This window comes from Euprymna scolopes, chromosome 30, assembly GCF_053919585.1.
Source record: "Euprymna scolopes isolate OS-2025 chromosome 30, ASM5391958v1, whole genome shotgun sequence".
Taxonomy (NCBI): domain Eukaryota; kingdom Metazoa; phylum Mollusca; class Cephalopoda; order Sepiida; family Sepiolidae; genus Euprymna; species Euprymna scolopes.
In genome coordinates this window covers 18,191,345-18,201,393 of record NC_136511.1, presented here as the reverse complement: position 1 = coordinate 18,201,393, position 10,049 = coordinate 18,191,345, and the positions used below count along the sequence as shown (strand labels likewise).

At 32.0% G+C, this 10,049-nt stretch overlaps 1 protein-coding gene across 1 annotated transcript in view; it reads right to left on the bottom strand.

Annotated features, from left to right (window-relative positions):
- The window catches only part of LOC145254581 (sorting nexin-10-like), a 51,895-nt gene that overhangs the window by 40,627 nt on the left and 1,219 nt on the right, over positions 1–10,049 (bottom strand). The gene's annotated exons all lie outside the window — the stretch shown is intronic.

The following is a 10,049-nucleotide window of genomic DNA, read 5'->3' as shown; positions in this document are numbered from 1 at the left end:
AGAGATTATAGTGTTGGGAAAAAATTTTTTAACAATATTTATGCCCCACCCTGCAGACTAGTAAAGATAGAGATCATGCTTGCTCTTCCGCAACTAACAATTAGGGCTGGGACAACAGCATATTCTTTTTATTGTTTTGAGTCTCGAGTGTGTATCCGTTGATATCTTATATGCTTTTATATAGAATGATGTGGTTCTCGGTTGATTAACGGTGTCAAATATATGCTCGAGAGTCAAAATAATCAGAAGAATATGCTGTTGTCATAGTCCTAATAATAACACATATAGAACTAAAAATAGTCAGGTTGGAGTCATGTCTTGAGGTGCATGATTGGAGTCACCCTAGGAAAAGTTTGGAACTACTGCTCTATGTTCTGGCTGTGTGCCATTTTCTCCTATTTATCCAATTGTACCATTTTATACTATTAAACCACTTGTGTTATTTATTTGCTATTGTGCCATTTTTACTATTAAACCATTTGTGCCATTTTATCCTATTTACCCACTTGTGTTATTTTCCTATTTATACACTTGTGCCATTTTTATCCTATTAAACCACTTGTGTCATTTTTTTCCTATTTAATCAGTTGTTCCATTATTTATGGCCTTTGTTCAGTCTTGTGAGACAATGGACACCCTCTGTAAAGGTGCCTGCACATATGATTGTGAAACAAGGGTTGCACAATCTACAACCACACCTTCCCTGATTTGGCACTATCCTATACATCTACAAAGCCACCACTCGCCTATGCGTGGAGTATTCTCATTAAACCATCTACCACTAGTCTCTCACTCTCAGAACATACTCTCAACTAACTGGACAAACAACAAAATTCCACCCCTTCACTTTTGAGATCCCTAGATGCTGGAAAGCCTTCTACTCTAATATCTTTTTCTCTTGGAATGCCAGACTTTCGAATTCCCTCCCCGTTTCCTGCTTGCAGAAATTTAAATGTAATGCGACCAGACATCTGTGGGAGTTGAAAACTCCCAGCCTAACTCGATTGTCGCCCTTTATAAAAAATATTTTTTTGTAACTTTCAAATGGCCATTTTGTAAACTAAATCATGCTGGAGCTATCTTCTCTCGTTTGCAAGACTGTTTAAGCGTTGTCTTAAGCAGACTTGCTTCCCAACACTCTGCAAAACCTCACCAGTAGGTCCTGTATTTAAAAATTCAGGTGGAATGGTCATCTCCCTCTCAGTACTGACCAATTAGTCTTCTTATACGTCATGAGTAAGTTGCTGGAATCTGTGTTAAGCAGTCAATCACCTCAGCACAAATAATCTCCTCAGTGACATGAAATATGGCTTCAGTTTTAGTGAAAAGAAAAAAAGTATAGTTTATGATTTTTTTTTAGTATTTTAGCTTTCGAATGGAAAGAGTCAGACGGACATTTTGTAAACTAGACAATAATGAAGTTATCTTCTCTTGTTTGTAAGACTATTTAAATTTATTTTGATTCATGTATCCAGATGTCACATTTTGCATTTCTCAAATAGCGTCACCTTTTGGCAGCCATGTTTTCAATTCAACCTATGATTGTCAAGATTACGCTTTTTTTTTCTTTTTTCTTTTTTTTTTTTAAATATTTAAAGCTGTAACTTTAGTAAAGACGTTTTTTGTTCACACAAAATACATTTTCCTTAAAAAATTTTTAACGACAAAGTGGCTCTGATGCAGAATCTGACCCAAACTCGTGCCAGTATAATAACATCCTAGCTGAGAATTCTTCCTTCAAATTCCTCGCCCTAACATTCGCTGGCAATATGAACTGGAACAAATACACTGAGGACATTGCGGAGGCTGCTGCAAAGAAGGTGGGTTCTCTCTATCGAGCGAGAAAACTACTCCCACCTGAGAGTATCACCTCTACAAAGCCACCATTCGCCCATGTACCTGTACCTCTACAAAGCCACCATTCGCCCATGCAGAGAGTATTGTTGCCACATCTGGGTTAGTGTATCTATCACTAGTTTCTCCCTCTTGGGTAGCGTCCAAAAAATGAGTCTTCAATCTAATATATCCCACTTTGTCAACTAAGCTCCAACCCCTGTCCCATCGCTGCAATGTTGCATCCTTGTGCCTGTTTTACAAATATTTTAATGGAATGTGCCCTGATGAACTCGTATGCCCCCTCGACATACATATCCCCGAAAAAACCGCTTAGCAACAAAATCTCACCCCTTCACTGTTGAGGTCCCTAAATGCCAGAAAGCTTTCTACTCTTACAGTTTCTTCCTTCAAACAGCTGGAGTTTGGAATTCCCTTCCTACTACCTGCTTCCCTGACTGTACTGATATGCAGAAGTTTAAATGTAATGTAAACAAACATCTTGTTAATTCCCTTACGTCCAAGTGGCGATATGTCTTGTAAACGTTGAGTAAAAAAAATAATAAATAAATAAAATATTCCGACAACAGCCAGAAAAGTTTCCAGAAATAGCCGACACAGACATTGCTGGACGATAAATTAAAAACACTGAAAACAATTTTATGAAATTTTAAGAAAATCTTATATATAAAAGGCTGTCTGTCGGTATGTTTCTCGGTCTGTCAGACCTCTCACATACCGTTATTTATACTTAAAAGTAATTTTTCCAGAAAATTGGGTAAAATTACATTTTTCTTAGATGTTATAAAATAGACAATGAAAAGTCTATACACAGGGGACATAACTCCGAAATGATTATTTTAGATTACTTGTTCATGGCTGCAATATTTGTTGTCTATAGCGATAGACTTTTTTTTTTTTTTACTAAAAACACAATAGCAGTTGTTCTACTCAGCGAATTTTCGTAATTTTTAGATATATTACTATTTTCGACACGATAATTAATATTGTTTTTGGTTAAAACGGCATATTAAAAAAAAATGGATTTTTCCACTATCTTAAAAAGCACCAAAACCTTTTAAAAAACAAAAAAATACAGAAAAAATCTTTTATGATGTATGCGCTGCTCGTCATGAAACGAAAATGTCATATTCCAAAAATCACGTAAATTGATCAAGCAGTTTTATTTTTACTAAGAAGATTAAATTTTATGAGGAAACAAAAACAAAGAAAGGATCAACTCGCGTCGCCATCTTAAAAAAACAAGGGCAGATAACACCACAACGATTCAAAGTTGTGAGATTAGTTTTGTAATGCATACGAATTCCCATTAATGGCTTAAAAGCATTTAAAAATTATTTTTTTATTAAAAAAAAATTACTTGATCAATTGACGTGATATTTAGAATATGACATTTTCGTTTTCCCTGACATCATAAAGATTTTTTTAAATTTAAATTTTAATTAGGTTGAACTGGACACTCATTTATTTTTTCGCCTTTCAGTTTTCCATTTTTCATAACAAAATTCAATAATTGCTTCAGATGAAAACAAAATATTTGTTTTCAAAATACTGAGTTTTCAGCAAAATATACTTTTTTATTTTAATTATCGCATTTGCCACCTAAAGGTGGCTGAAATTCCGTAATTTGTAGGAATATGCCGACTAAACTAAAAAGATTTGAAAGTGGACCTTCGGTTTATTTTCAACAACCTCTCTTATTTTGTCCTTTAGTTCTCACCTCAAGTGATGTTTCTGATAAAGGGGGAAGAATTGCTGTTTTCCGGGTCGGAATCTATTTCATCTAACACGTATTATTGAGTTACTTTGGATCTTAAAATAGTATTTTTAGCTCCTTATATCAAGTGACTTCATGCCTTGTCCTAAGCGAAAAACTAATTGTTTATTATTTATGCCTATAGACGCTAGTATTTCATGCTTACACGGCCACAACGTCACTTTTGACTCCATTTGCTTAGTCTATACCTCCGGGTCATCAAACAACTGCCACGAGAATAAAGGGGATTAATAATCAATAAACGCTCAATTCCTGTGCAGACATTTATAGAAACGTCGGTCTTAGCACGATCCGTATTCTGCACACATACCCAATTTTGCTAAGGATAAAACGCTAAAATAAAACTGAACTTTTATAACGGTGATTCTTTTTTGGGACGCCAAGACGCCAGCTTGCCAAAAAGTATGCCACGTGCTAAATTTCATTCCGTCATAAAAACAACTTTCTACAAAAAAAAAAACAAAAAAAAAAAAAACAAACAAACTTATTTTTACACTTTTATCTCGTGAATAAACATGAAATTATATATTAAAAACGGCGTTTATTATTTTTAATATCCAACAACGGAGTTGAAGTCAACGTTTTCGATTTTAAAACAAAACTAAATTTTTTTATAAATCTCTGTTTGGCGTACTCATGAATTATTTTTTTTATAAGAATAAAATTGAATAAAGTTTATTTTTACAAGAATGTTTAGACATTTACGTAGCGAATAAGTATAAAAATATATAGGAAAAACCGCGTTATTATTTTTTTTTAAATCAAAATTATACACCGGGTATAAACTTGGCTTCTTTTTTTTTTTTTTTTTAAACAAAAGTGACTTTGATAAATTTGTGTTTGGCGTACTCATGAATTATATTTTCTAAAGAATAAAATTGAATAAAGTTTATTTTTACAAGAATGTTTAGACATTTACCTAGCGAATAAGTATAAAAATATACATGAAAAACCTCGTTTATTATTAAAAAAATAAATAAATAAATAAATAAAAATTATACACCGGGTATAAAGTTGGCTTCTTTTTATTTTCTTAAACGAAAGTGACTTTGATAAAATTATGGGGTTGGTATTACTGTACACATCGATTCGAAAAAGTTGTCAAAAAACAAATATATAACAAATAAATGTTATCAAAGGCAAGATAAGTTACTTTTCTGCCAAACTGGATATATTTTTTGTGTTTTTATTCAATTTAACATATTTATTCAGCTCGAAAAACGTACAGTGTTTACCGATGTATTAGAAAATTCAAGATGGCGTCTCACACCCTCTTTAACACCGTAAGTTTGGGAAAAGGTGTTACAATTAAAAAACTATACAAAATACTATTAAAAACCCGCCGAATATATGTCAACCTATGTCACGGTAAAATATATATAGCGAGTTTTTAACAGTATTTTATCCGATTTTTTATTTATAACACCTTTTCCCAAACTTACGGTGTTAAAGAGAGAATCAGACGCCATCTTGAATGTTCCAATACATCGGTAAACACTGTATAGTTTTCGAGCTGAATAAACATGTTACATTGAATAAAAACACGAAAATTATATCCAGTTTGGTAGAAAAGTAACTTATCTTGCTTTTGATAACATTTATTTGTTATATATTTGTTTTTTGACAACTTTTTCGAATCTATGTGTACAATAATACAAACCCAAATTGTGTTTGGCGTACTCATGATTTATTTTTTCTAAAGAATAAAATTGAATAAAGCTTATTTTTACCTAGCGAATAAGCATAAAAATATATATGAAAAACCGCGTTTATTATTTTTTAAAAATTAAAATTATGCACCGCGTATGAAGTTGTCTTCTATTTTTTACTTTCTTAAATGAAACTGACTTTGTTTGTTAAAATTGGGTTTTGGCGTACTCATGGATTATTTTTTCTAAAGAATAAAATTAAAGAAAGTTTATTTTTACAAGAATGTTTAGACATTTACCTAGTGAATAAGCATAAAAATATATATATGACAAACCGCGTTTATTATTTTTTAAAAATCAAAATTATGCACCGGGTATGAAGTCAGTTTCATTTAAGAAAAAAAAAATCCATACTCGGTGTATAATTTTGATTTAACAAAAATAATAAACGCGGGTTTTCATATATATATTTAAAATTTTATTCTTTAGAAAAAATAATTCATGAGTACGCCAAACAGAGATTTATCAAAAAAATTAGTTTTGTTTTAAAATCGAAAACATTGACTTCAACTCCGTTGTTGGATATTAAAAATAATAAACGCGGTTTTTAACATGTTTATTCACGACGTAAAAATAAGTTGTTTTTCTTTTTCTGTATAAAGTTGTTTTTATGACGGAATGAAATTTGGCCCGTGGCGTACTTTTTAGCGACCTGGCGTCCCAAAAAAGAACTACCCTTTTTATAACATTTTTCAGCCATATTGGATTAGGACTATTAAATTAAAATGCGCACGCGCGCGCGCACACACACACACACACACACACAAAAAAAACAAAAAAAAAACAAGCAAACAAAAAAAAACGGTATTTTTTTACAATAGTTGGTACTTGTATAGTTTAATCAAAACATTAAAAAAATGAAAATATAGGGGAAAAAAAGGTTATATTGTACGCATTCGTTTTGGACTGAAGATCTCCGAAAAAAATTTCTCTTAATTTGATCGAGTATTTTTTTTTGTTTGCTTTTTTGTTTTTTGTTGTTTTTTTTTTTACATCGGAAAAACACGTTTTCATGACAGCGCGTTGAAGTTAGCCATCTTTTAATTTTTTTAACACGCCACGGGGAGATAACTCAATTTAAAGCTCCGACGCTCCCTCCCATTTTTACTTCCTAAGAATCGAACCTTTTGCTCGGTATCATAATAAGTTGTTTTTTCGCCGTAAAAAAAAAAAAAAAAAAAAAAAAAAAAACTACTTGATCAAATTAAGTGAATTTTTTCCCGGAAAACTTCGTTCTATAACGGATACGTACAATATAACTTTTTTCGATATTTTCATTTTTTGAAAGTCTTGATTAAACTGTACAAGTACCCAATAGTCAACAAAAATGGGGGGGGGGCAAAATAAATATACAAAAAGAAATGTAACCAAAGCAAGACGGGTTACTTTTCTACCTGTCTGGATAACTTTTTGTGTTTTAACTTATTTTAAAGCGTTTTTTTTTACTTGAAAACAAAAGTAATGTAAAGTTAAAGTTAAAACGGTTTTATTAGTTATTTGAGTTTCATATAATCGCTTAAAAATCGAAATTTAAAAATTAAGCAAAATACTGGTAGAATACCATGGAATAAACGTCACCAATCGGGCGAAAATGTAATGTTTTACTAGTATTTTGTTTAATTTTCGATTTTTGAGCGATTGTCGAGGCTCCAAATTGTAATCAAGCCGCAATTTTTTTGTTCTAACTCAAACTTGACACTAATTTTTTCAAGTTAAAAACACAGTAAATTTTACTTTCCACCACCAAAAATATGCGAGCTTACGCGTACAACAATGGCCACCAGTGATAATATAAAGGAATTACATTGCTTCATATCCAGAAAACGGCTGACGTACACGAGTGAGGCCTCTCTAGCGAAATACGCATCGGCTACGATGTTGTACGCAGTTCGCACGAGGGAGCGTTCATTATTCCGAAAAGGAAAGAAGTTTGGCGTGTGTGGTGGCCTTGTTTTTTTATTATTATTATTATTATTATTATTTATTTTATATATTACTCGTATACGTCCGCTTGGAAAACTACTTGTTTGCGGCAAGTTTCATACCTGAAAACTTTTACAATTTGTCATTTTTAAGGTGATTATTAAGGTGGGAAGTAAGTAAAAATTTACCAAAAACCACTTTAAAAAATGTCCATATAAGTAGAAGATATATTATCTTGCCTTTGGTAACATTTATTTGCTATATAAACGCTTCTACACTATTGTGACGAAGGTCACTGTCAAGTTTCTTTCCAACTCCTTAAAAAAATCTTTAAAATGACGACTTTTAAAGTTTTCGGTGGTCCTGAAAACAGATATCACATTTAAATTTGGAGCAGATATTTATGATATGAAGAAATTACTTTTTCAAAAAGTGGGGGATCACTTTCCTATATAAATTTAACGTAAAATGAGGGTCCACTTTCTGGCCACCTAGTAATTTCTTCATATCATAAAACAAATTTGACTGTGACATTCATGTTCAGCAACCCCGAAAACTGGCGCTGTTTCGTTCATTTTTTCATCTCATAATTTAGGACGCTAATAATGCTGTCAGTAAGTTTACAAAAACATACTCTTGTTTTTCGTTGTTTTCATTAGAACTTGTATAGTTGTTAACCGGTGCTTCTGCAGTTTAATATTTCACAAAAAAATTCTGTTTACATTAGGGAACGGTGGAGGGGCGGGTGGTGTTGTGGCGACTGGCGGTCGCCTCCACTGCCCCTCATGTAAACAGAATTTTTGTGAAATACTGAACGATTCTTTTGGTTAATGTCGGCACGTTACTTACGAAAAAAACGGTTAAGCACTTGTTAAAAACTATACAAGTTCTATAATTTAAAACCACCTCCAAAAAAAAAAAAAGAAGAAAAAGAAAACAAAAAACGAACGAATGAAAAACAGAAGTATATTTTTGTAAACCGCTCATGTAAGCTTACTGACAGCATTATTAGCGCTCTAACTTATGAAAAAATGAACGAATCTCTTAGTAAAAAATAAAATAAAATAAAAAAACACAGCGCCGGTTTTCGGGGTTGCTGAAAACGAATATCAGTTAAATTTGTCTTATGATATGAAGAAATTACTAGGTCGTTAGTAAGTGAGTGCTCATTTTACGTTAAAATTATATAGGAAATTGGTCCCCCGTTTTTTTTAAGAAAGTAATTTCTTCATATCATCTGCCTCAAATTTAAATGTAATATTCGGGTCAATGTCAAGTTTCTTTCCAACTCCCCCCAAAACTTTAAAATGACGACTTGTAAAGTTTTCGGTGGTGCTGAAAACGAATATCACGTTTAAATTTGAGGCAGATAAGTAGTTTTCATGATGTGAAGAAATTACTTTTTCAAAAAGTGGGGATCACTTTCCTATATAAATTTAACGTAAAATGAGCACCAACTTTCTAACCACCTAGTAATTTCTTCATGTTATAAAACAAATTTAACTGTGATATTCGTTTTCAGCACACACACACACACACACACACACACACACACACACACACACACACACACGAAAACCGGCGCTGTTTTTTTTTTTTCGTTTTTTGTTTTTTTTTTACTAAGAGATTCGTTCATTTTTCATAAATTAGGACAGGACGCTAATAAAGCTGTCAGTAAGCTTACACGAGCGGTTTACCAAAAATATACATTTGTTTCTCGTTCGTTCGTTTTTTTTTTTTTTTTTTTTTTTTTTTTTTGAGGTGGGTATTCAATTATAGAACTTGTACAGTTTTTAGCTTCTGTAGTTTAATTAACCGTTTTTCCGTAAGTAACGTGCCGACATTAACCACTAAAGCAGAAGAATCGTTTAATTATTAAACTTTAATATTTCACAAAAATTCTGTTTACATTAGCGGGCGTCCCCTAATGTAAAGAAAATTTTGTGAAATATTAAACTGCAGAAGCACCTGTTAACAACTATACAAGTTCTATAATGGAAAAAAAACGAAAAACAAAAGTATGTTTTTGTAAACTTACTGACAGCATAATTAGCGTCCTAAATTATGAGATGAAAAAAAATATGAACGAATCTCTTGATAAAAAAAAAATCAGCGCTGGTTTTCGGGGATGCTAAAAACGAATAGCACATTTAAATTTGTTTATGATATGAAGAAATTACTAGGTGGCCAGAAAGTGAGTGCTAATTTTACGTTAAATTTATATAGGAAAGTGATCCCCCACTTTTTGAAAAAGTAATTTCTTTATATCATGAAAACTACTTATCTTCCCCAAATTTTAATGTGATATTCGTTTTCAGCACCACCGAAAACCCATAACAGTCGTCATTTGAAAGTTTTTTTTGAAGAGTTGGAAAGAAACTTTACGTTGACAGAATTGACCAAAAAAAACAGTGGAAACCATTGCTTTTTTTTTTTTTTTTTAAATCTGAAAACTTCATTTACAAAATCTCGTCCCAATTCTGTAGAAGCACCGCTGTATATTTATTTTTTCCGTGTATATGCAGAATAAAGATTATGCTAACGTCGGAATTTTTATCGCGTTTGCCAATTGCTGTCTGCTGCGATAGCAGTGTCAGAAATTTCGTGAAAATAGTGAATAATTCCACCCCATCTTTCCAAGCTTATAACTCCTCGAAAAATGTAATTCAAGCCCTAATTTTTTTTCAATTAAGGGAGCAAGGACCAAGGTTTTATTAAAAAAAAAAAAAAAAAAAAAATGTGTTTTTTTTTTTTTAAAAAGGTTTTAAACTTCGGACTTTACAGGT